Genomic DNA, 27,610 nt, shown 5'->3' on the forward strand with positions numbered 1-27,610 from the left:
AGCAGAAGGAATTCAAACTTTGAATATGAACAAAAACGAAAAAGAATCAGGTGGGATTCGAACTCACGCCATCAGAAGGTTTACTATCTAGCAGTGAAATGATCCGTAGTGTTGAAACATGTTATCTTCTCATATTAAATACGCGCTGATCCCTGATTTGCCTGACGTGATTGGAAGTCTTAATATAGATCGAGTTTCCTTCAGATGCTTGCTTCTATGATTAGACGGGGCCGAACAATGCCCAGCGACCTCGGAATTGGACCGCAAGGAGCTCTGTCATTCTGAAACGGGTCGTTGGAATCAGCGCGAGGGCTATCACCACCTAATACCCGGGACTGAGATAAGTTGTATCAGCAGATACAAAGTCTGATACAAACTATAACTTCCCATAATTTCGCTACCGGTTAGCGGGTATTGGATTGGACCACACACACACACACGTTTTCCACTTTTTCTCCATCGAAACCAACTACAGATTTGCCTCGGTTTAGCACCGCATATGGGGGATGCATAACCGAGGCGTGCATAACCGAGGCACAAAGCATATGGGATTCTGGCTATATGGGAGACATTGGCTATACTGCCCATGTTCGCATAAATGTCCCATATGCAAAAACAGCAAGCTGAGAAAAACGCGAGGAAAGTTTGTCCCACGCATAAGGCTACGTGTTAAGTTTTCACGAAAAAACAGGATTTCCTACTGATTTCTAGAGCAAAGAACTGGATGTTATAGGCTCTTTTGAAAGAGCGCACGATTTTGAACCAAACTGCATCAATAACTCAAAAGTGATGAAAATGCATATGGGACATTTATGCGATCATGGGCAGTATAATCGTATGAAAAATCATGCAAACATAAAAATATTACAGTGTTTTGAATCGGGATGATGTCAGCTATCCAATAGAATTATAATTTCATGAATTTTTTTTTACAAAAATACGTATTTTTTCTGTATTTTGAAAATGCAATTTTTTTCTCTAAAAAAACCAAAAATATACTGATTTTGCTACATGGGTTTCAAATGATTTTTTCATACATTCGAATGTAATAACAACATTTTTTTAAATACTCAAAATTTTCACAAAACTACGTATTTTCGAAAATATCCCAAAATTTCAGTTTTTACTAAATGGGAATTAAACAATCAGGATTTTTTACATACATTTCGAATGTAATAATTTTTTTTTTTTTTGAAAAACAACTAAGTATTTTCGATTTTTTTTTCAAAATTTCCGTTTTTACAACATGGATATTAAACGATCGGAATTTTTTCAAAAATTTCGAATGTAATTAAAAACTACGTATTTTCGAAAGAAAATACCCAAAATTTCAGTTTTTACAATATGGGTATCAAACAATCAGGATTTTTTCATGCATTTCGAATGTAATAAAAACATTTTTTGAAAACACTTAAAATTTTCACAAAACTACGTATTTTCGAAATAAAATACCCAAAATTTCAGTTTTTACAATATGGGTATCAAACAATCAGGATTTTTTCATGCATTTCGAATGTAATAAAAACATTTTTTGAAAACACTCAAAATTTTCACAAAACTACGTATTTTCGAAAGAAAATACCCAAAATTTCAGTTTTTACAATATGAGTATCAAACGATCAGGATTTTTGATACATTTTGCCTTCCTCACTGAGGTAAGGCTATAATCCTGCTCTAACAATGAACTTTTCATTAAAAGCTCAAAGACCCACCTTCATGTATACATATCGACTCAGAATCGAAAACTGAACAAATGTCTGTGTGTGTGTATGTGTGTGTGTATGTGTGTGTGTATGTGTGTGTATGTGTGTATGTGACCAAAATTCTCACTGAGTTTTCTCAGCACTGGCTGAACCAATTTTGACCAAACCAGTTGCATTCGACTTGGTTTAGGGTCCCATACATCGCTATTGAATTGTTTGAAGTTTCGATAAGTAGTTCAAAAGTTATGTATAAAAATGTGTATTCACATATATCCGGATCTCACTTAAATGTATGTAAACGATGTCCGGATCCTTCATCCGACCCATCGTTGGTTAGGTAATCAAAAGACCTTTCCAACAAGTCCACATCATGGAAGATCTGGCAACCCTGTCTCGAGTTATGACCACTTAAGTGATATTTATGTGCTTTTTTGAAGCCGGACCTCACTTAAATGTATGTAAACGATGTCCGGATCCATCATCCGACCCATCGTTGGTTAGGTAATCAAGAGACCTTTCCAACGAGTCCACAACATTGAAGATCTGGCAACCCTGTCCCGAATTATGACCACTTAAGTTATATATGTGTACTTATTTTTCTGGATCTAAAAAAATAGCTGAAATATGTGTCCAATGTTACCCATTGTTGGTAAAAAGTGAGGAAGGCATCAACCACATAGGTGGATTTAGTTAGTTTTTTTTAATTTTCACAAAACTACGTATTTTCGAAAAAATACTCAAAATTTCCGTTTTTACAATATGGGTATCAACATTTTGAGTATTTAAAAAAAAGTAATTACAATCGAAATGTATAAAAAAAATCCTGATCGTTTGATACCCATATTGTAAAAACATAAATTTCGAGTATTTTTTTTCGAAAATACAAAGTTTTGTGAAAATTTTGAGTGTTTTCAAAATACGTTGTTATTATATTCGAAATGCATGAAAAAATCCTGATCATTTGATACCCATATTGTAAAAACTGAAATTTTGAGTATTTTTTTTTCGATAATACGTCGTTTTGTGAAAATTTTAAGTGTTTTCAAAAAAAAGGTTTTACATTCGAAATGTATGAAAAAATTCCAATTTTCGAGAAACATTGCATTTTTTAAAATACAGGAAAAATACGTATTTTTGTGAAAATTTCCATGAAATTATAATTTTAATGGATAGCTGACATCATCCCGATTCCAAAACACTATAATTTTTTTATGTTTACAAGATTTTTCATACGTTTAAAGCCAATGTCCCATATAGCCAAAATCCCATAAGCTCTGTGCTTCAGCAGCACTTTTCCACTCATGCACTAAAAAAACAGATGGCAGCACGATGTAACGTCCCTATGCTAAGAAGGTTTGGTACTCCAGGTGCAGTGGTATTCCTAATTACAGTCCAAGCTCACCGAGTAGTCATGGCCAAAGTTAGCATTTTTGCTTACCAATCCAAAGGACGGGGGATCGAACCCCGCCTTGGGTGACTTTGATTTTTCGTTCACATTCGTCAATTTATATTCCTGTGTTCTTAACTTTCTCGTTTGGAGCAGATGGGAATCGCATTTTATGTCCTCAAAAACAAATAAAAAATAGTGTTTTTTTGCAAATCAAGTTTTAGTGACAAAAAATTAAATTAAAAATCACCATTTTTTACCGTGTATCATTATTTTTTCAGTGTAGACCATATCCATACCTACAACTTTGCCGAAGACACCAAATCAATCAAAAAATTCCTTCAAAAGATATAGATTTTTGAATTTTCACATATCATTTTTGTATGGACAGCTGCCAAATTTGTATGGAAAATTAAATGGACAAACTAATGATGCAAAATGGCTTCTTTGGGCATGCCGAAGGCACCAAAAAAGTTTCAGCCGGATTAAAAAATACAAAAATGAAAATCAAAGAAAAAAGACCGATTCCGTGGGAACTGCTCTAGTAGAGTAGTAGCCGGGACCGTGGTGTAGGGGTAAGCGTGATTGCCTCTCACCCAGTCGGCCTGGGTTCGATCCCAGAAGGTCCCGGTGGCAAATTTTGAGACGAGATTTGTCTGATCACGCCTTCCGTCGGACGGGGAAGTAAATGTTAGCTCAGTCCAGGTGTAGGAGTCGTCTCCCTGGGTACTGTCCTGGTGGAGTCGCTGGTGGGCAGTTGGACTCACAATCCAAAGGTCGTCAGTTCGAATCCCGGGGTGGATGGAAACTAAGGTGTATACTAGGGTGGGTACGTTTTTTAAAAAGTTCTCGGATCAAGTTTTAGTATGGTTCCCTTTATAGGGCATGCCCATAGGGACTTTCATGCAAAATATCAGCTCATTTGGTTGTAAACTGGCTGCGCGCATCAGGGTTAAAGTTTACATGGGAATTACTATGGGAAATTGGAACTTTTTGTTCAAACGCTCCTACAGGTCTGGGAAAATCACGCACCAACTTCTGGTATGGTCAGGCCTATGGGGAATGGTCTGGAGAATACTTTTCCCGAAGAGAGCATATGGATTCGTTGTCCCTAGACCTGGCGCATCGGCCAACAATCCGATGTCTCCGGAATCAAAGGTTTTCCCTCAAAAAGCATAAAATTTTCCTTAGCATGCTATGAAAGCTTGATGAACACCGCGACGCCATACGTCAGGTAGCTACCACGTGGGTTAGAAACGACTGGAATATTTAATTGCAAACCTACTTTTAACTAGAAAATGATCATTTCGAGTAATCCTGATATTATTTAGTCGAATTCAGAATATTTGCAAAGCAAATTTGTATTTTTTTGCAAATATTTCAACCACGTGGTAGCTGCCTGACGTATGGCGTCGCGGTGTTCATCAAGCTTTCATAGCATGCTAAGGAAAATTTTATGCTTTTTGAGGGAAAACCGTTGATTCCGGAGACATCGGATTGTTTGCCGATGCGCCAGGTCTAGAGACAACGAAACCATATGCTCTCTTCGGGAAAAGTATTCTCCAGACCATTCCCCATAGGGCTGACCATACCAGAAGTTGGTGCGTGATTTTCCCAGACCTGTAGGAGCGTTTGAACAAAAAGTTCCAATTTCCCATAGTAATCCCCATGTAAACTTTAACCCTGATGCGCGCAGCCAGTTTACAACCAAATGAGCTGATATTTGGCATGAAAGTCCCTATGGGCATGCCCTACAAAGGGAACCATACTAAAACTTGATCCGAGAACTTTTTGAAAAACGTACCCACCCTAGTGTATACAGAGGTTTGCAATAGGGACGTGGCGTTACATCGTGCTGCCATCTGGTTTTTCTAAGGGCAAGAGTGGAAAAGTGCTGAGTCATCGTCTAAAAATAGACGGCGTCCTATCTCGCTCAGCAAAATGAAGTCGATAAAGTAGTCGGTTTCGATGAGAAAAAGTGGAAAACGTGGTATAAAAATAGCGACGGCACCTCCAATTGCCTCAACACCTAGTTTCGAGTAGGAATCTCGCAATCGAGAACGCCAAGGCAATGCTGTAGAGCGAATAATTTGATTTGATTTTGATTATTTAGTAGAAATATAATTTATTTCTATTATTTATAATAATTATTTCTATAACTGTGTCGCTACAGCCAAAACGTGAAAAATTATGCGATTTTTTAAAAGGAGACGAAGAATCGCTCAGTGAATTGCAATTGAAAAGTTGTTCTACGAAACTTTCTATCAAGTGCACTGTTTTATAGTTGAACATTAATTTTCATGTTGATTCGATTTTGGATTTTTTTTTTCAAATTTAAAGTAGAGTGTATTCTTGTCCATATCTGTTTAAACTATATCTTGAAAAGATTCTTAAATCACAAATATTTTATGTTTAAGATATTGTTGATAAATTTTTGCATCACATGTATTTTTAAAAATAATTATCTGTCTTATTTCGTTTCTGTTGGTATCAAATCATATGAACGGGCTCAAAGGTGTTCCCCGACAGTGGAATTCAATATCACAAAACATTTTTCATCAATAAAGTTACACCACACTCCACATACCAACCCTTGACAGGTTCGTCGTCAAGGATTCTCTGATTCCAACGCAAAGGCAGCTGGAGTGGAGATCCTGCCCAAACACAAAACACGCAGTAACGCAGCATCCCTTCCCTTTTCACGGCTGGAGCAACCACGATGTTGTCGATGGGATGGGAAATGAGTTATGAAAACGAAACAATAGAGAATTCACGATTTATGAGCTCCACACGACCGGTTGCCGGCTGCCAGGATATGGGAGATTAAAGTGTATTCTGTGGAGCATAACCAGCAGGACAATGATAATACTTGGGCCAGGTGAATTCCTGGCATTCTTCCTTGTTGTATGATGGTTGTAGGTGGGCAATGCACCCTTGAAATGGATACAAAACATGTGCTTTTCGAGGGGCTTAGCAGTCACTAGAAGGTGAAGGTTTAGTCTACCTGTAACATCTTCAAATAGAAGAATTTTAGGTAAAATTTCTTTAAAAATAACGATTAAATTGAACTATTGCAAAACTCAAGGCACCTCATCGGAGCAAATATTAATTAAATCTTTTAATCCATAATAAACCGGTTTTTCATCCATTCCAAGCAATGTTTCACCCTTTCGAATTACGGCCGGTCCTGAAAACAATCGAACCGACCGCAGAAAGCAATTATCACCGGGTACAAATATGTTAATGGCAGCCACTGAATTTAATTGATTGGTCCATAAACGTCAGTTTAAATGAATTTTTATTGCGCACGGCAAAACTTTTGTTTCGCATCCGGTGCGGACGGTTTGGCCAAATGGCGCTTCGGATAGGATGCCAAATCCAGGAGGTTTGAGGAGATGCCATTAGGCTGTGCTGTCCCCAACGTTTGAGTCGGTGCCGTTTGCATTCGGTTTGGTTTGGTTTTGGCTCGTTAGCAGACAGTTTTATGATGTCAGCAGGTCGAACTGTGAAAGAAGAGTGAATTAATTTTCATGGCGCGACACGATTAATTTCACCTATTGTTTGGGTGAAATTGCTGTCAGGAAGAATTTACTGAATTAAAGTTAAATTGTGTATCGTTTTGTCGTGAAGGTGGTATCTTGACGCATGTGCGTTTTGGGAATTTAGGGTACCATTTTGTTCGATATTACATGCCTCATCTTGTGACCTTCACATCTCTTAAAAACTCGAATTCAATCCTGAGATATTAAAACGACGTAAAGTGAACACTGTTCATATGAATTGTAGAAACAAAATTAACAGGGAGCAGTTTTCTACTGAATCGGTCTTTTTTCTTTAATTTTAATTTTTGTATTTTTTAATACGGCTGAAACTTTTTTGGTGCCTTCGGTATGCCCAAAAAAGCCATTTTGCATCATAAGTTTGTCCATATAATTTTCCATACAAATTTGGCAGCTGTCCATACAAAAATGATATGTGAAAATTCAAAAATCTGTATCTTTTGAAGTAATTTTTTGATCGATTTGGTGTTTTCGGCAAAGTTGTAGGTATGGATATGGACTACACTGAAAAAAAATTATACACGGTAAAAAAAATTTTGGTGATTTTCATTTTCACTTTTTGTCACTAAAACTTGATTTGCAAAAAAACGCTATTTTTATTTTTTTTTTTATTTTTTGATATGTTTGAGAGGACATAAAATGCCAACTTTTCTGAAATTTCCAGAATGGGCAAAACATCTTTGACCGAGTTTTGATTTTTTTAATTCAATACTGATTTTTACAAAAAAACGAAATATTGTTCAACTTCATTTTTCGATGTAAAATCAAATTTTCAATCAAAAAGTACTTTAGTGAATTTTTGATAAAGTGCACCATTTTCAAGTTATAAATATTTTTAGGTAACTTTTTTGAAAATAGTCGCAGTTTTTCATTCTTTAAAATTAGTGCCCATGTTTGCCCACCTCTGAAAAAAATATTTTTGAAGAGCTGAGAAAATTTTCTATATTTTGCTTTTTTGAAATTTGTTGATACGACCCATAGTTGCTGAGATATTGCCATGCAAAGGTTAAAAAACAGGAAAATTGATGTTTTCTAAGTCTCACCCAAACAACCCACCATTTTCTAATGTCGATATCTCAGCAATTAATGGTCCGATTTACTATGTTAAAATATGAAACATTCGTGAAATTTTCGATATTTTCGAAAAAAATATTTTCAAAAATTTAAAATCAAGACTAACATTTAAAACGGGGCAAACTTTAAATATTACGCCCATTTAAAATGTTAGTCTTGATTTTAAATTTTTGAAAATATTTTTTTCGAAAAGATCGGAAAATTTCACGAATATTTTATATTTTAACATTGTAAATTTGACCATTAATTGCTGAGATATCGACATTAGAAAATGGTGGGTTGTTTGGGTGAGACTTAGAAAACATCAATTTTCCTATTTTTTAACCTTTGCATGGCAATATCTCAGCAACTATGGGTCGTATTAACAAAGTTTAACAAAGCAAAATATAGAGAATTTTCTCAGCTTTTCAAAAATATTTTTTTCAAAGGTGGGCAAACATGGGCACTAATTTTAAAAAATTAAAAACTGCGACTATTTTCAAAAAAGTTACCTAAAAATGGTTATAACTTGAAAACGGTGCACTTTATCAAAAATTCACTAAAGTACTTTTTGATTGCAAATTTGATTTTACATCGAAAAATGAAGTTGAAAAATATTTCGATTTTTTGAAAAAATCAGTATTGAATTAAAAAAATCAAAGCTCGGTCAAAGATGTTTTGCCCATTCTGGAAATTTCAGAAAAGTTGGCATTTTATGTCCTCTCAAACATATCAAAAAATAAAAACAGTGTTTTTTTGCAAATCAAGTTTTAGTGACAAAAAGTGAAATTAAAAATCACCAAAAATTTTTTTACCGTGTATAATTTTTTTCAGTGTAGTCCATATCCATACCAACAACTTTGCCGAAGACACCAAATCGATCAAAAAATTCCTTCAAAAGATACAGATTTTTGAATTTTCACATATTATTTTTGTATGAACAGCTGCCAAATTTAAGCATAAGCATAGCATAGGTGCCCACCCGCAGTTGCTACTCCGTTATTGACCAGGACCTCCAGAAGTTACATCCACGAGCCGTGGAAGATAAGTGGGTGCTATCTTTCCTCGCTTCGCTACTTCTCAAAGGCCCCTATCATGCTGATCAATACCGGCGCCGGCCACGACCAGTGGTAGGGTCACGGGGAAGTGGATGGGAATGTTAGTCCGATACTTGAGTGATAGAGACCGCCCAATCGACTGCTTCTCCGACAAAGTATCACATGAGTTTTGTGGGGGTTAGTAGATGGGTATGAGGTCAGGATTCACGAGTGGCAGTGATGTGACCATGAGCATTTTGTTTATCGGTTGAAATTTTAAATCTTAGGCAGCCGGCTGCGGAAAGATAAATAATTGATTATTTAAAAAGTTTGTTTTAATCGAACGCGTGCCAACCGAGCGGTAGTGCTATGGGCTGGACTTATCAGTATATTTTTACTGTTGGTACAATTAAGATAACGCGAGCAAATGTCAAAAATAGTAGATGAGTTAATACTAAAGCTGCCAGTTGGAATAAATTATTACGATCAACGAATATAAACGAAAAGAAAACAGGACACCACGTAACCGATTGTAATGAAATTAAAACAATAACTTAAACGAATTTAACCGGCGGCGTGCCTTCCTATCAACGATGATAAAAGAGGGACTTATAAATTTAAAATATAAAAAGACTCCAAAAAATACGTTGCATAGTAACCGCGAAGTCCCGCTACTCACAATCGAATCCGAAAGATAGCTATCTAGAATTTTAAATATAGTATTAATTCGACCGCGATCCTCCAGAAATTCTTCGTCGGCGTGCCTTCCGATCAACGGTGATGTAAGAAGGGCTTTATTCATTAAAATGATTTTATATCATAAGCCTTAAAACATATTCGTCGGCGTGCCTTCCGATCATCGATGATATAGAAAGGACTTAATCCAGCAATACGACTTGCTTGTCTCGAAAAAAAAAGAATTCGGATCGTTTCTATCGAAAACTATGTAAAGAGGACAAAAATAAACTCATTGGCCAACGAACGCGCGAACTAAAAATAAAGAAAAAAGAAGAAGAAGAAGACCAATCACCCCATGCACACAAACAACGACACAAAAGAGATGAAAACAACACGAATCAGAAGAAATCCAATCACCCCATGTACACAAATAGCGACACAAAAGAGACAGAAAATAACACGAAAAAACAGGACTGAGCGTCCACACAGGCACCGCACTACTCTTTTGTATGAACAGCTGCCAAATTTGTATGGAAAATTACACGGACAAACTAATGATGCAAAATGGCTTCTTTGAGCATACCGAAGGCACCAAAAAAGTTTCAGCCGTATTAAAAAATACAAAAAAAAAATCGAATAACCGAAATCTCAGAGAATTGCTCCAGGAATAAAAAAATCAAAATAAACATTCCCATAGCAAATCGGACAATCTAAAAGCAAATGAGTTATCAAACCACTTAAATGTTGCTGATCCTCGCAGTTTTCAAACGATTAAACTCAACTATTCTATCATGCTCCACCAACAATAAATAATGCTCTCATTGTTTCGATCCATTCACAAAATGCAACACTCAAGCTAAAACCCCACAGATAATGCCTCGCAACAAGCACATAATTTTAAATTTAATTAAACGTTTTGAAATACGCCACCACACATGCTGCTGCTTCAACAACTCCACAAAATGTTCCCAAACTCCAAAACGTGGTTCACACCACACCACCGCATCAGCACCAGATTTGATGAACATGTTTTTCCCCCCAACTCCACAATCCACAACGTTTTTCGCAGTGGAAGGGGCATGTAGTGTTGCTGTCACACGCTCCCACAAAAAGAGGTGCGATTTATTCGGAATCAAATCCAGGATCCTGGTCTCGTGTGTGTGTGTGTGTGTTGTGTGGTGACACTCAAACCCAAAAGGTAATTACGATACAGGGCGAGGTTGGGTGACACAAAGCATTCCAGGTTGGGAGGCATTTGTTTCAAGTTGAGTCGCGTGGAATGTCTATTTCTAGTTTCAACCTGGTTGAGTCAAATGCACGGATGTGAGATCCAATTTAGTTTGGTTAGGTCTCCCCTTCGAACTCCGAACCAGTGTGAGTGCAGAACAATTCGATTTCGTACGTGGCGTCATGTGCATGGATTCCGGCTTTTGTTAACAACTGTTCTGTAGGCACTGTTGCTGAGCTGCTTCCGCTAAAAGCTATGCAAATCGATGTCATAAATAAAACACAGCGATGTATGCAATCAAATGAAATCAATTTGAATCCATTAGTTACTTTTAGTGGAATTCTGTGATCCTGAGTGGAATTTTGTATTGTGCACATGTGTATACAAATTGATTTGAAACTTTGTTGAGACCAAGTTTATGACTTTTGTAAATTTAAAAGCAAACCTTACATTTGTTTACAATTTGGCAAATAAAATGTTTTTAATCAGCAAAATAATTGATATGAAATGGTAGTTTTTCTGGAGAAATATAAGATCATGACAATTTCCACTAAACTGATTAAGAAGAGTTGTAAGTTGAGCAATTCTCTACTAAAACCGGAAATGGATTTTATTTGTATTTTTTTATTTGGCTCAAACTTTGTGGGACTATTTTGTGTGATTGGTTCATCCATACATGTCTCCATACAATTTTGGCTGCTGTCCATACAAAATGGTATATAAATATTCAAACAGCTGTAACTTTTGAGTGATTATTCTGATCAATTTGATGTTTTCGGCAAAGTTGTAGGTACTGTTGAGGACTTTTGAGAAAAAAAAATAGGTACACGGAAAAAAAATTGCAGATTTTTTGATCAACTTTTTTTTTCACTAAAACTCTATTTCCCAAAATACATATTTTTTGGTTTTCGAGATGTTTTGATATGTTTAAGGGGAAAAAAATCCGCAACTTTTAAGCCAAAGAGAAACATGGTCAAAAAATCTGCCGCCGAGTTATGAATTTTTGAAAAAAATAGTGATTTATGCAAAAAAAACGAAGTTTTATGCAAAAACAAGTTTGACATTATTTTTTAATGCAAAATTGAATTAGCAATCGAAAAGTACGAAAAGTACGGACCATTAGTTGCTGAGATATGGTCATTAGAAAATGGTGGGTTGTTTTGGTGAGATTAAGAAAACTTCAATTTTCGTGTTTCTTTTTCTTAAAGCGGCTATATCTCAGCAACCCGAGGTCCAATCTTCAATGTCTTTTAGACAATTTTATAGCAAATTTTCTGAACCTTTCAAAAAAAATATTTTTAGAAATGATTACTTATGGTTACTATTTTTAAAAATCAAAAAACTGCAAATACTTCGCTAAAATCAAACTTTCGGTGGCTATATCTTGAAAACGGAGCCCTTTTATCTGTAAAGTACTTTTCGATTGCAAATTCAAATTTGCATTAAAAAATAATGTCAAACTTCAATTTTTTCCAAAAATCACTATTTTTTCAAAAATTCATAACTCGGCGGCAGATTTTTTGACCATGTTTCTCTATGGCTCAAAAGTTGCGGATTTTTGTCCCCTAAAACATATCAAAAAATCTCGAAAATCAAAAAATACATATTTTGGGAAATTGAGTTTTAGTAAAAAAAAGTTGATAAAAAAATCTGCAATTTTTTTTCCGTGTTCCTTTTTTTTCTCAAAAGTCCTCAATAATACCTACAACTTTGCCAAAGACACCAAATTGATCAGATAATTCACTCAAAAGTTACAGCTGTTTGAATATTTATATACAATTTTTGTATGGACAGCAGCCAAAATGGTATGGAGACTTGTATGGGTGAACCAATGACGCAAAAAAGCTTATTTGGTCATAGGGAAGGCCCCCACAAAGTTTAAGTCAAATAAAAAAATACAAAAAATAAAAATGGTTGAAATCGGCCGATTTCAGCCGATAGAGAGTTGCTCAGTTTAACTTACTAACATTAATCAAATCAAGAAAACCACAAAACAAACTCCAACCTATAAAATATACCCCATCCTAGTTCTACAAAACTCTGTAGTAACGTGCCCATAACCTCTCCCCAGTTTAACTAATAAGTAAAGTTGTTTGCCTCAATCACGTAACGATTACATGATGATTTTATCAGACCACTTAGACAAAACTTCTCACCCCTGTCAGACTGGGGTTCTGGAGGTTGCTCCTCCACTCCCCTCGAACCATTATCAAAAACTTTCCTCCCCATCAACTTGATTACCAGCTACTTTTTCCCGTGATGTATCAACAAAACCCGGATCATGTGCTTTCCGATCCCGCTAATCCACTAACCTAACCCTCACCCCAACAAACTTCAACCAGAGATGCCGTATCGAATTACAGTCGCTTCAAGTCTAGGCCGTTCCATTTCCGGCTAGGAGCTCAGAACTTTACCATTATCGGGAAGAATGATAAATTGAAAGCATTTATCCCGCGCGTCGAGTCTGTGCGGGGCGAAAAATATTTAGTTTTATGTTCAACCCTTAGCGCGCAGTTTGTCGTGACTGAGCAGGAAATCACGTAACGTCTGTAAATTTGCGGCAAGATTCTTCCACCAGCAGCACAATCCATCGCGTTCAAGACACCACACCTCAGACGGTCTCAAGGTACCGGGAAAAGAAAACCCGAACCCAAAGTTACGTGAAAAGGGTTAAGTAAAAGTCAAGAATAAAAGAGTCGTTCTTTTTTTCCAAGGAAACCCCCTTTCCGCTCTGACTCTCAACTTTAAGTTGGTGTGGGAAATCCGGAAGATGTGAGATGAAAAATGGTCTGCTATTCTTTCTGCAATCGATTTGTGAATATAATAATAAAGTTCTCCTTCCGGTCTGGTAATGGCACGAAAAAAGAAAGGGATGGTGATTCCCGGGAGGGGTTTCTGATTGGGTTGTGATTTTATTACCATTTGGTTGGTGGTAAAAGTGGAATCGACAAGCGTAAACAGTAGTGTGACTGGTTGGAGAGTTGCCGGAAGATTGATGTATGCATGATAATGTAAAAAGATTTCGAGATTGTTATAGTTTTTCAAATTTGTGTTGAAGTAATTTAAAGATTTCTCGTAAATTTAAATTTTGACTAATGTCCCAATATTCGACCAATCCGGCATTTTCTGTTGGTTTCACCGTTCCAGAACTATTCCTGGAGATTGCTAGATAGAAGAATATTGCAAGAGCCATTTCATCATCAATATCAATACTTAAACTTCAACTGCCGAAATTTTGTTTTTCGAAAATTATATTTTTCCCGTACTTAGGAGGTAATTTTTAACAACTTTTGTTCTACGAAAAATTTTACTTCTCATGTTTTATATTTTTCTTGTTTCAGTTTTAGTATTTTAATTTGCATTTATCTTGTTTAGTTTATGTTTGTTTCTGATAGTATTTGGCTTACTCTAACATTACCTTTTGTCATGTTTTACATGTTTTTACAGTCACTTTTTCAATTTTTGCTTGTTTTTCACATTTTCTACTACAAAACTTTACTATTATTAAATTAATTATTAATTCAGTTCAAAATCTAAGCATGTTTGCAATTTTAAGTCACAAATTCATAGAAGTTGAAAAGTGCTGAATTTTGTCAAAAAGTCACAATGCTTAGAATTTTATTTTAAAGTAAAATAAGAAATTTAAAGATCACATTTTTTTCCTTGAGAACAATTCCAGCCCAAAACAGGATGTTTTGTGTTCTTTTACTCAACCCTAACCAATTTTAATGAAACTTTTTATACATGTTATCCTATACACCATTTTTTTTCGCTAAAAAATTAAGTTTTACTGAACTTTCATCTACCGTAAACTGGGGTGACTTTGATAGGATTTCAATTTGTTTTCGGATTATTTTCCAACAGGTAAGGTTTTTCTAAAGATTATTATTTTTAGAATATGTACTGGGGTAGACCACACAAAGTCCATGCACTATTTCGGAAATAAAAGTTTTTTCAATAATGTTTAGAAAAATAGTAACGTTAAAAATCCTTAATTTTAATTCCGGGGTGACTTTGATAGTCATAGTTTTTCTTGTTAAAATCATATTTAAGATGTTCAAATTTTCTTTGCACGCTAAATGTACCATCACTAAAGTAGCTGATAGAGTTTTTAAGAAAAAAAAACAATGTTTATATTTAAGAGATAACTAAGAGTATAAGCTTTTTAGCAAAATACATATAAATTTTAGGTAAAATTGTTTAAAAGTCGGAATTTTGCCTGAAATTTGTTAAAACTAGTTTTGTTTGTAAAATTATCGATTTTTATTGCATTTTATACTGGATTCTAAGCACGAATCACAAGTTTTCACATTTTACATGAAATTTGTTCAACTGAAATTGCCTATAAATTTTGAGATTTTTTTTAAATTGTGTTTCAAAAACACATATTATTTATTATTTACAAACTTTTTTAACCTTCTCCTAGTGGAAAATTGTCCAAAGAATCCGAAAATGCATTCCGTTTTCTGATTAAAAATTATGTTCATTGAGAAAATCATGACACTTTGAGAAGTTTAAAATGATGACTTTCATCAAGATTTTCTTAACTATAGTAAACTAACTTTTTAAACCTGTCAAAATTTTATGAAAAGTTCTTCTTGAGGTACTTTGAACACTTCTCTACCACGCTCAGTATGTTTCTGAACCATTCCTTACGTATTTTAATTGTACTCATCATTTTGCGGAAAAATCGCAAACCTATCAAAGTCACCCCGTTTTACGGTACTGAAGTTTCAGTAAACGATTCAGTAATTCAGATTTTACTGAATTTTCAGTTAACTGACATTTGTCACTTTGACAGACAGTTTACTGTCGGATTCAGCAATCGGTGCTGGTATTTCAGTTATCAAAATTTGATTTTAGTACTGTTATTTATACAATTATTTCATAAAACCTCCAAACCTAAAAAAACGTTTGTTAAGCTTCGAGGCATTTGTTATTCACATTTTTCTTACATTTGTTTTCAAAGATCACAATACAAAATTTAAAAAAACACAACACATATGGAAGAGGATTTTCTCTCGGCAGCATCCATACAATAAGTAATAAGTGGCATTTCAGTTTGACAGATAAGCAGTTACTGATTTTCAGCGATTGCCGTATTTCAGCAAATGTGACGATTACTGAATCACATTCAGTTATTTATTTTTCTGAAATGTCAAGCCAATATTTGCTGTCTAGAATATGAAACACAATTGCTTATAGGATCTTTTCAAAACAAAACTCTAGATATAACCCGTTTTTGTGTAAATGGAGCCCGTTGCACTCGAGAATAACATTTGAGAAGGTCGTAATTTATTTAAATATTTTAATGTTTCGTTATTTATGTATTCTGTATCTCAAAGCCGTTGCATCTCATCAAAAAGTTATCAAAGACAATTTGTAGGAAATTTGACAAGCTTTCTGAAAAAAAACATTTCTTAATCCACCATTAGGTGGGTGGTGCCTTCCTCACATTTACACAGTAATAATAAAAATAAGTTTATGAAAAAATATATACCTGATACAGACTTTTCCAGAAAACATGCAGACTCTCATTTGAAGCAATGTGGCAACCGGGAGTTTCACATCTGGCGCGACTCTCGCACGTAAACAAAAAGACCCGGCCTTTTGAGGTTAGGCAAAAAATCGCCCTTTTTGTATCTACAAAAATCTTTTTCTTGGCATAACTTTTTAAATACTTAACTAAACAGAATAAAATTTAATACTACAAAACTACAAAACTTTACTATTATTAAATTAATTATTAATTCAGATCAAAAACTTAGCATGTTTGCAATTTTAAGTCACACATTCTTAGAAGTTTAAAAGTGCTCAATTTTGTCAGAAAGTTACAATGCTTAGAATTTTATTTTAAAGTTAAATAATAAATTTGAAGATCACATTTTTTTCCTTGAGAACAATTCCAACCCAAAACAGGATTTTTTTTGTTCTTTTACTGGTCTTAGGGGACCCCAAAACGATCAGAATAAGGTGGATCCGGCCAAAATCGGTTCAGCCAGTTCTGAGATAATCGTGTGGAAAAAAAATCATGTCTACACACATCCCCACAGACATTTGTTCAGAATTTGATTCTGAGTCGATAGGTATACGTGAAGGTATATCTAGGAGTCGTATTTAAGAAGTTCATTTTTCGAGTGTTTTTATAGCCTTGCCTCAGTGAGGTGAGGAAGGCAAAACACTGAAATAAAAATATTTTTTGATTTTTTTAATTTCAAGTTTTTAATATCAAATGTCGATATTCAATTTCTAAAATTTAAACAGTTTTTAACCTTTCCGATTTTTTCGATTAAACTATTTTCAACATTTTCAAAGGTCCAAAATAAGAGGTTTACATAAACTTATACTCCTTTAATTTTCATGCCAGTTAGCGTAGAATTCTGTTAGATTTGTATTATTTTAAGTTTCAGATAAATTTAGAAAAACAAGCAAAGTTTTCAAATTGCATAAAATATGCTACTTTCAAAAATGGTCAAAATGTCAATAAATTAAAGGAAAGATTAGATATTTTTAAATTTTGACCTCTTTTAGAATTCTGGTGCCAAAACTTAGAAAAAAAATAAAGGGTATATGTACCTATATGAGACTACGTACTAAATTGGGCTTACCAAACATAATTTAACAGGATTGTGCATTTTACCGAAATTTTTCGGGAATCTGTAACTTGGAAATGGTATTTGCTTTCAATATCAACATTTTGGAGGGCAAGAATAATTCACTTTTTTTCTTAAAAAATGCGAGTGGTTCTGTAAAAGACATGACCAGTATGAAATCAAACATCGAAAGAAGCTCCATTCAAACAATGTTAAAGAAAACGAAATGTTTGCAAATTTGAATTGGTTAGTAAATTTAGGTTATAATTTAAGTTTATTTTCATTTGAGTCGATTGCACTTATTGTAAGCACAAAATAAACTTTTTTTTCAAGTTTTTGAAATTTTAAAATAAGTCCATTTACGTTTTTTTAATTCACCCTAATAGTGTGCTTCTTAATTATTTCCGGTTGTCGATGCTCCATCATTGTCCAATTATTTGAGAGCAAAATTTCCTTATATTTCTGGGATCTGGGCCACAGTGCCACAAAGCCTTCGGTCATCTCCTGCACTGTACGCTTAGTCCGTTGACTGTAATTAATGAATGATTGAATCCCCAGTTCAATTTGCTGTTTAGGCCATAGGATATAACAAACTTGAACATCAATACTAGAAATTCCACATGAACAAATATCGAAAGCGAACGTCCTTTTTCCAAATCACAACAATGGATTGCAATTTTTACCAATCCACGCATCAATAACACCGCACAATACAACCAAACCCGTTTCCTCGTTGCAATTGAAGTTCAATGGGAAAAAATACGCTGCCTTTTAACTGTCGACTTCCCGTTCGATACAATGTTCTCAATTGTTGGTGAGGCAAATTTTCCCTTTCCTTTTCAAATTGTAGACAAAACGGAATTGGGAGTTGGGGGCAGGGGAAGTCAAACAACCATTGCTGCCATGATTGCTTACCTGATGAAAGGAAAATGTAATCAGAGAAAGGAAGCCGCCTCCATTCATGACAGGTGATTCATTGGGAGGATGATCCTCACACCTACGCTCCCCGGAGAAGAAGGTAAGATTCGGAGGGAGGAAAAATCGCACACGTTACAAGGCACACGCTACACGCCATAAATATAAAATGTAAATATAGTGTTTTCGATAAATAAAATACCGTTTTACATGTTTCATCACCTGGGTGTGTTCCCGCCCTCACCAGCAGCAGGGGAGAAAACGTGAAAACTTCGAAACATTTGTGGAGGAAGGGCGTGGAAAACGCAAGTGTGAAATTGAATTCGATGCCGAGAAGACAGCTCGCACCCCCCTCGTGGCCGGTGTGCAAAGTGGTTGGCGAAAATTCTGCAACATTCAAATGAGCTGCCATAAATCTTCCCGTTCGAAAGTAGCAATTTCTCCTCGTTTGATCCACGTGGCATCTCACGTGATGAAAATGAAGCAATTGTGTATCGCCTTCCGCAGCAGCAGCAACAGCCATCGAAATGGACCGTATTGGGGGGATGAGGAATGGTACAGGGTAGCGACATTTAAATTTTGTCTTGGTCTTGTCTTGGTCTTGTCTTGGTCTTGTCTTGGTCTTGTCTTGGTCTTGTCTTGGTCTTGTCTTGGTCTTGTCTTGGTCTTGTCTTGGTCTTGTCTTGGTCTTGTCTTGGTCTTGTCTTGGCCTTGTCTTGGTCTTGTCTTGGTCTTGTCTTGGTCTTGTCTTGGTCTTGTCTTGGTCTTGTCTTGGTCTTGTCTTGGTCTTGTCTTGGTCTTGTCTTGGTCTTGTCTTGGTCTTGTCTTGGTCTTGTCTTGGTCTTGTCTTGGTCTTGTCTTGGTCTTGTCTTGGTCTTGTCTTGGTCTTGTCTTGGTCTTGTCTTGGTCTTGTCTTGGTCTTGTCTTGGTCTTGTCTTGGTCTTGTCTTGGTCTTGTCTTGGTCTTGTCTTGGTCCTGTCTTGGTCTTGTCTTGGTCTTGTCTTGGTCTTGTCTTGGTCTTGTCTTGATCTTGTCTTGGTCTTGTCTTGGTCTTGTCTTGGTCTTGTCTTGGTCTTGTCTTGGTCTTGTCTTGGTATTCTCTAAGTCAAAACACAGAAAGAGTTGCCACCATGTCCGACCAGCCGCCAACCCGTCTGGTTCAGTGAAAAGTTAGTGTTTTTCGGTCGCGGCAACAGAAAAAGGGTCTCCAACAGACACAAGATGCTGTCGCAAGAAACACAAGCCATATCCGCAGCAGGGAAGGAGAAGGACTTAACACATGTGGCGCTAAGGACATTCGCAGCGTACGTGCCCCCCACGAGAGCGGTCTGAAGAGTGTCGTTTTCTGACGGAATTTCTCCTAGCGAACGATACAACTCCGGCGACTGACGGCAGCCAGTAATATATTGGAATCATCTCGCTTTATTTTGATTTATAGCCGGAAATTGATTTGATTTCTTCTTTCCGACTTTCATCCTTTCGTTGGGAGAAACGCGCGCGAAAGTCGCCACCCTTTTTTGTCTTTTTGGCAAATCGTTGAATTTGTTCGATTTCAATCGCAATAAAACTTGGCTAGTAAAATAAATCGTGCCAATTTGAATATTTTACTACTTGTTGTTTGCCGCTAAGTTAGGACTAAAATTTACGACACATTCTAGTGCGAGCTTTTATTAAACGCCTATTTTAAAGCTATAAAAATCGATATTTATTCATTTCCAATTTAATTTAAAAATTCAAACTGAAAGTCCCTAAAAAGCGTAATCAATAAACTTGTCTAACAAACACAAAAAAGACAAAAACCGGAACACGAAATGCCAATATGTACTCAACCACTGTCATTTCCGCCGACAAATTGAGGCTACATGGCAAAAAAGAGCAAACAATGTCTAAAATTGGTGCTATCAGTCGCGGACCAAACAATTGAAAAATTAACGAAAACGAGTCATTTCTATGTGAAATGCATCAACTTTTCAAATGTTTTTGGCGGGCTCAATCAAATCAGCAAGATTATGAAGAAACTTGGCGTCCTGCATGAAACTTGGCATCATAAATTTAAACTTGGCTTCTAGAAGGAGACTTGGCGTCTTAAAGAAACTTGGAGTCTCGAAGAAATTTGGCAGTTTGAAATAAAACTTGGCTTCTAGAAGGAGACTTGGCGTCTTGAAGGAAATTTGGCATTGCACAATTAAACATGGCTTCCAGAAGGAGAATTGGCATCTGAATGAAACTTGGCGTCCTGAAAATGATTGACTTTTAGAATGAAACTTGGTGCCATAAAATTCGACATGGTTTCTGGAAAGAGATGCAGTGCGTGGCCGAATGGTTACGCTGTCCGCTTTGTAAGCGGATGATTCTGGGTTCGATTCCCATCTGCTGCAACCTTCCTTCGGATGAGGAAGTAAAATGTCGGTCCCGGCCTTGGTTGATAGGCCCTTAAGTCATTCCAGGTGTAAGAGTAGTCTCCATGCCATAAGTACAAACAACACACCAAACCAAGCCTACTCCGGTGGAATCGCTGGCGGCGATTGGACTCGCAATCCGAAGGTCGTCAGTTCAAACACTGGAGTGGAAGGTTCCATGGAGTAGAAAGAGGTTTGGGAGCTCTCCCCATTCAAGCCTTCGGACTCCTAGTCCTAGTGCCGTCCTGAAAATGAAACTTTCGGCAGGAGACTTGGCTTCTTCAAAGAAACTTGCTGTTTTAAAAATGATTGGCTTTTAGAAAAAAATGTGGTGCCATAAAATTAAAATTTTGCGTCTTGAAAGCAACTTTGCGTCAAAACTAAACATGGCTTCTGGAAGGAAACTTGGCTTCTTCAAGAAAACCTGACATCTTCAAAGAAATTTGCCGTCCTAAAAATGATTGGCTTTTAGAATGAATCTTGGTGCCATCAAATTGAACATAGTTTCTGGAAGCAGACTTATTAATTAAACTTGGCTTCTGGAAGGATAATTGGCGTATTGAAAGAAACTTGGCGTCTTGAAGGAAACTTGGCGTCATAAAATTAAACTTGGGTTTTGAAAGGGAAATTGGGGTCTCGAAGGTAACTTGGCGTCTTAAAAAAACTTGCCGTCCAGAAAATTATTGGCTTTTAGAATGAAACTAGGAAGGAGATTATGCATACAGAAGGAAACTAAAATTGAAGAAAACCTGGCATCTTCAAAGAAACTTGCCGTCCTGAAATTGGTTGGCGTCATAAAATTGAGCTTGGCTTCTGAAAGGAGAATATGCGTACTGAAAGAAACTAAAATTTAACTTGGCTTCTGGAAGGATAATTGGCGTATTGAAAGAAACTTGGCATCTTGAAGGAGAATTGGCGTATTGAAGGAAACTTGGCGTTACAAAATTAAACTTGGCTACTGGAAGGAGACTTTGCATCTCGAAGGAAACTTGGCGTTTCAAAGGAAACTTGCCATTCAAAAAATGATAAGCTTTAAGAATGAAACTTGGTGCCACAAAAATAAACATGGTTTCTGGAAGGACACTTGCGGTCTTCAAAGAAACTTGCAGTCCAGAAAATAATTAGGTTTTAGAATGAAACTTGGTGCTATTAAATATAACATGGTTTCTGGAAGGGGGATTGGCTTCTTAAAGGAAACTTGGCGTCTCATAGGAGAAGGAGAAGAAATTAAATTTGGCTTCAGGAAAGAGTCTTGGCGTTTTTCCTATATTTTCGTAAGTTTTCAATACATTGTTCTCACGATCATTACATCTCAAAATGATAAATTTCAAGTAAAGCTCCAGCGAAAGATCTACTGCCTTTGTTGCCAACATAAATTATCCACTCCAAGACCACATAATCCATATTAGAAAACTGGAAGTGATTCGTCGTCGTGCTCGGTCGTATTTTCCTCCAAAGTCCTCGAGTCGATTTCCAACTTTCTTGCGAAAAGAGAAAAGTTCTTTGGCTCTCATCCCACCGTGCCAAAGCGATAAATTATTCTTAATATATATTTCGGAGCAAAGTTTTTTTTTTGTTATTCCCTCTGTTGCTCCGCCGACTATTGTTGAGTGTATGTTTCCATGGTTTATAACGACGGCAGCTTGTCACAGCGCGACCAGAGATACTTTACATTCCAGCTTGAGTGGCGGTATTTCTTCTTTTCTTGAGCATCCCAAACAGTCAAAGTTTATCACCAAACTTGCCAGTCTGCTCTCGACGATGAAATATTCCAAATTTTCATCATCATTTCTCATATGTGGCTCTGTCTGCGTTTGAGTTTATGTTTTCAGAAAAAAAAAGTTTAGGCCCTTCCTAGGGAGGGAAGAATTCTTGGCAGACCAAGAATCAAATCAACATATAAAAGGATAAGGATTTGTTCCTCTTCAGGGCAGACATCTCGGAGACAATGCTCGACAATGCTAGCTACTTGGGAGGAAGCGCTCGGAAATGATTCAATAATAATCATAATTTTCTTTGTCATCGCTTTGGCTCCCCCCTTTTGTGTGTGTACTTTTGGAAGATTGTCAACTTCCCTTCACGGCCGATAGAGCAGGTCTTTATCATAGAATTAAGGACAAGGACACCCTGCTAGGGGGTAGTTTTGGTCTGATCTTGCTTGAAATCGCAAACCTGAAACAAGACAAAAAGTGACAAAGTCACTCCAATATACAACAACATCATCCTAGCAAGGGGAGGCTGCGTTGCATCCAAGGATTAAGTTCCTCATTTCCTCATGTAATAATGAGAGAGTCGTAACTATTTATTGAATCCGTTTTCCGACGGTGCATCGGTCGCCACCACAAAGAAATCCGGATTTTGGCCCAAATACCGCACATCATCAAAGCAGTTCCAGCGGTGACGTCCAAGGAGGTTAGGCTCAAAATCTCAACCACGTCTACATCGCCACATCATCATCCTCTCCCCCCCTAAGTCGTAGTAGTCGTTATCGTAAACCCTTAGCCAGCTGGACGCCTCATTTCGCTAAACATTGGTCCCACTTTGCGGAGGAGGAAGATGACAACCATGGAAAAGAAGAAGAAAATTTTGCACCAGCCCAAAATGGGGTATTTGTTTCGTAGTGTTGGGTCTTCTGAGGGTACGGTTGAACTCTGATGGTTTGACAATGATAGTTTCAAATCTGTTAAGATTTTCTGAGAAAACAAAACTTTAAAGAAATAGCTGTCAAATTCCCAAGTAAATTCACTGAAAGAAGATGAATGTCAAACCATCGGTGTTCAACTGTAGTGGTTGTGGTGGCGCTCCTTGTCGTCGAGTTGTTACGAACCGGAAATGGAGGAAAAATAAAGAGGCTGAAAGATCGAGATTGTCACCGACCGACCACCCACACGTTATTATATGGAAAACGGCCCTGGCATAATGTCGCCGTGACAGGTTCTGCTGCCATGAGTAGGAGGGTGGTGGTGCTTTGAAGTCAGAAAGTTGGCTCTTGCTGGTTGGTGCGGATGTCATGTCCACGAGATGAGGCCGGAAACTGGCAGAAGAATCTGGCACCGGTGTGGGAGGAAAAAACAAACGCAGCCATAAACGGGATATTAACGTTAAGCACGATATTTAGCCGAACATAAGCCGCTCAACTGTTGGTGATGAGAAGAATGGGGACAAGGATATGGCGTACGTGGGATGTTGTTTAGTACGGGTGAGGGTTTCGTTGGATGGGGATTTTGTTAACTATATTATTGAAACATGCTTTTGGAAAGAGACCACACCATTTTGTGAATCATTCCAAGATGTTTTATAATTTAAATCAGATCAAAAGAAATACAAAACAGACATCATTTTCTTATTTTCCATTAAACTTCATAAAAAAGAGGTTCTTGAATAAAATACAAGATTTATTTAAAAATTCAAGGAGTTATCATTGTCTGTTCCAATATATTTTTAAATATCAAAAAAATTTTTTTTGGAGATAACATTAAAATCAATGAATAATTTAAATAAAGCTATCTTCGCATAACTCGAACCCATACCATACCATACCAATCAGCATAGCGCACCAGGTACGCGTGCTGTAGCAAGAAAACGTTTCCATCTTTCTCGGTCTTGTGCTGCTACTCTCCAATTTCCCAGGTTACAGATCTTCCGGATATCACCATTCACTTGATCTCCCCACCGTGCGCGCGGTTTCCCTGCTCTTCTGCCTGTTCCGCCAGCTGGTTCAGCGCGGTCAAATAGCAGTCTGACAGGCTGGCTTTCGTCCATTCGGGCGACATGGCCGGCCCACCTGAGCCTCCCGATCTTCGCCTGGGTGGCGATGGTCGGTTCTTCAAGAAACGCGTGCAGTTCGTGGTTCATGCGTCGTCGCCACACTCCGTCAGACACCTGCACTCCACCGTAGATCGTTCGTAGCACCTTCCGTTCGAAAACTCCAAGGGCACGTTCGTCCTCCTGCCGCATCGTCTAGGTCTCGTGGCCATAGAGGACTACCGGTCTGATCAGTGTTCTGTACATCGTCAGCTTCGTGCGGCGTTGCACTCGATCCGAAGTGAGAGTTTTCCGTAATCCGAAGTACGCACGATTCCCAGCAAAAATACGAGTCCGGATCTCTTTGCTGGTGTCGTTGTCGGCGGTTACCAGCGATCCCAAGTACACGAACTCGCTCACCTCCTCCAACTCATCACCATCCACAGTTAGAGGGGTGAGACTTGGGGGGCCGACATCCTTCGAACCCCTTCCTCTCATGTACTTCGTCTTCGTCGTATTCATGCCAAGTCCTACACGCCTTGCTTGTACCTTCAGTCGGGTGTAGACGTCCATCACCGTCTCCAGGTTTCTTGCCACAATGTCGATGTCATCGGCAAAAGCAAGCAACTGGTAGGACTTGTTCATAATCGTGCCACTCGTTTCGATGCCCGCCCTTCGAATAATGCCCTCAAGGACGATGTTGAACAGCGCACAGGATAAGCCATCACCTTGCCGCAGCCCTCGGCGTGATCCAAAGGGTTCCGCTAATTCCCCCGAAACACGCACGTGACACATCACACCATCCAAGGTAGCCTTGATCAGCCGAGTCAGTTTATCCGGGAATCCGTTCTCGTGCATAATCTGCCATAGCTGCTCGCGGTCGACTGTATAGGACTGTATCATAGGCCGCCTTGAAGTCGATGAAGATGTGATGTGTGGGCACGTTGTACTCACGACATTTCTCGAGGATCTGTCGGAGACAAAATATTTGGTCCGTGGTGGCGCGCGCGCCAGTGAAGCCCGCTTGGTAGGGCCCCACGAACCTCCTTGCGTGGGGTGACAGCTGACGGCAGAGGATCTGGGAGAGGATTTTGTAGGCCGCGTTGATAAGCGTAATGCCGCGGTAGTTGCCGCAGTTCAGCTTATCGCCCTTTTTGTAGATGGGGCACCCGACACCATCCATCCATTCCTCCGGTAGCTTCTCCTCCTCCCAGATCTTGGAAATCACGCAGTGAAGCGCCCTCGCTAGTTTCTCTCCTCCATATTTGAAGAGCTCACCGGGTAACCGATCCTTTCCGGCAGCTCTGTTGTTCTTCAGCTTCCTGATCTCCCTCTTCACCGTCTCCAGATCAGGTGCTGGGAACTGTTCATCAGCTGCGGGCGCTCCAAGGTTGACTCCATCGCCGTCTCCGTTCGCTTCATCGCCGTTGAGGTGCTCGTTGAAGTATTGCTTCCACCTGTCCAACACCTCGCTCTTGTTTACGATCAGGTTTCCACCACTGTCCCTGCACACGTCGGCTCGCGGCACGAAGCCTTTGCGGGACCGGTTCACCTTCTCGTAAAACTTCCGCGTTTCGTTAGCTCGGAATAGCTGCTCCATTTCTGCGCAATCCCGGTCTTCCTGCTGGCGCTTCTTAAGCTTGAAGACCGCGACCTGCCGATTCCGAGCCTGCCTGTATCGTTCCACGTTCCCTCTCGTCGCCTTGTGCAGCTTCTTGTCGTAAGCTGCTTTCTTCTCGGCGGTAATCTGTTGGCACTCGTCGTCGTACCAATCATTCCGACTGACTCGGATCGCACTACCCAGTGTGGCTTCCGCTGCACTGCCGATGGCTGAGCGAATACGGCTCCAACCATCTTCGAGCGAGGCTGCGCCAAGTTCCTCCTCACCTGGCAGATTCGCTTCCAGCTGCTGCGCGTAACTGTGGGCCACTTCCCCGTTCTGGAGACACGCGGTGTTGAACGGAGGGGCCCGCCGGCTTCGGCGTTGGTTAAACACCGTCGACAGCTTTGAGCGCATGTCAACTCCAACTAGGTAGTGGTCCGAGTCAATATTCGCACCGCGAAAGGTGCGCACGTGCGTTACGTCCGAGAAGAATCGGCCGTCGATCAGGACGTGGTCGATTTGCGTTTTCGTCCGTTGGTCAGGTGATATCTAGGTGGCTTTGTGGATGTCCTTGCGAGGAAAGTAGGTGCTCCTGACCACCATTCCACGGGAGGCTGCGAAGTCGATGCAGCGTTGGCCGTTGTCGTTCGTGACCGCATGTAGACTTTCTGGGCCTATTGTCGGTCGAAACATTTCCTCCCTTCCGAACCGAGCGTTCATGTCCCCAATGATGATCTTTACATCCTGCCGCGGACAGCCGTCGTACACCTCCTCCACCGTCGCGTAGAATGCTTCCTTCTCATCATCGGTCTTTTCTTCGTGGGGGCAGTGCACGTTGATGATGCTGTAGTTGAAGAAACGGCCTCTTATCCTCAACTTACACATCCGCTCGCTGATCGCCGTGAAGCCGAACACGCGATCCTGCATCTTGCCCCGCACGATAAAGCCGGTACCCAGCTTCTTGTCCTTGCCGCCGCTCAGATAATACGGGAATTGGTCTGTCGACCTGGCCAGCACCTGCTCCTCCTCCAAGCACACCTCCTGCAGTGCCACAACATCGAAGTTGCGAGGTTGCAACTCCTTCGCTAAGGCGAATTCGAAACCCAGGAAATTTAAAGACCTGCAGTTCCAAGAGCCGAGTCGCCAATCGGTGGTCTGCTTTTCTATGGGCTTCTGCCGTTTGTTCCGGATTTCTAGCCTTCTTGCCATTCGCGATCCTCTTTTTCGGTAGGCAGCCTTATCAGGGCTGCGCTACCTAGTCTCGGGGTGGAGAACCACCTAAGGGCTACCGAGACCTAGCCCCGGTTTTCTCACGCTACCGTAACTCGAACCCGCTGCACTTAAAAGGGCCTTGCATTGTTTCATCAAGTCAAACGTTATAAATGGGTATTTTTTCCATTTCTTTTTATTTTCAACCTTTCTTTGGTTTATTGCAGTTAAAAGCAATTTAGAATAAATGTTTGAGAATTTGCTTTAATATTTAATGCAGGTAATCAGGCTCCATTTGAATCTGTGAAATTACATTTTTTCAAAACCTATAGACAGATCGTCAGCTGTGTGCTATCTTGTGACAACGACCATTTAGTATTATTCGAGGAAATTGATTTTTGAAGTTTGATGATAAATATTGTCTAAACTATGAATGGTAGAGTCAAACTTTTTGGAGCAATCGGTTCGTATACTATCGCTTAACAAACGCTCCAAGTTTCA

At 38.6% G+C, this 27,610-nt stretch overlaps 1 protein-coding gene across 1 annotated transcript in view; it reads right to left on the reverse strand.

Moving 5' to 3' along the window:
• LOC120415007 (uncharacterized) overlaps positions 1 to 27,610 on the reverse strand; it is a 280,829-nt gene that overhangs the window by 31,127 nt on the left and 222,092 nt on the right. The gene's annotated exons all lie outside the window — the stretch shown is intronic.

Source organism: Culex pipiens, chromosome 2 (assembly GCF_016801865.2).
Source record: "Culex pipiens pallens isolate TS chromosome 2, TS_CPP_V2, whole genome shotgun sequence".
In the NCBI taxonomy this organism is placed as follows: domain Eukaryota; kingdom Metazoa; phylum Arthropoda; class Insecta; order Diptera; family Culicidae; genus Culex; species Culex pipiens.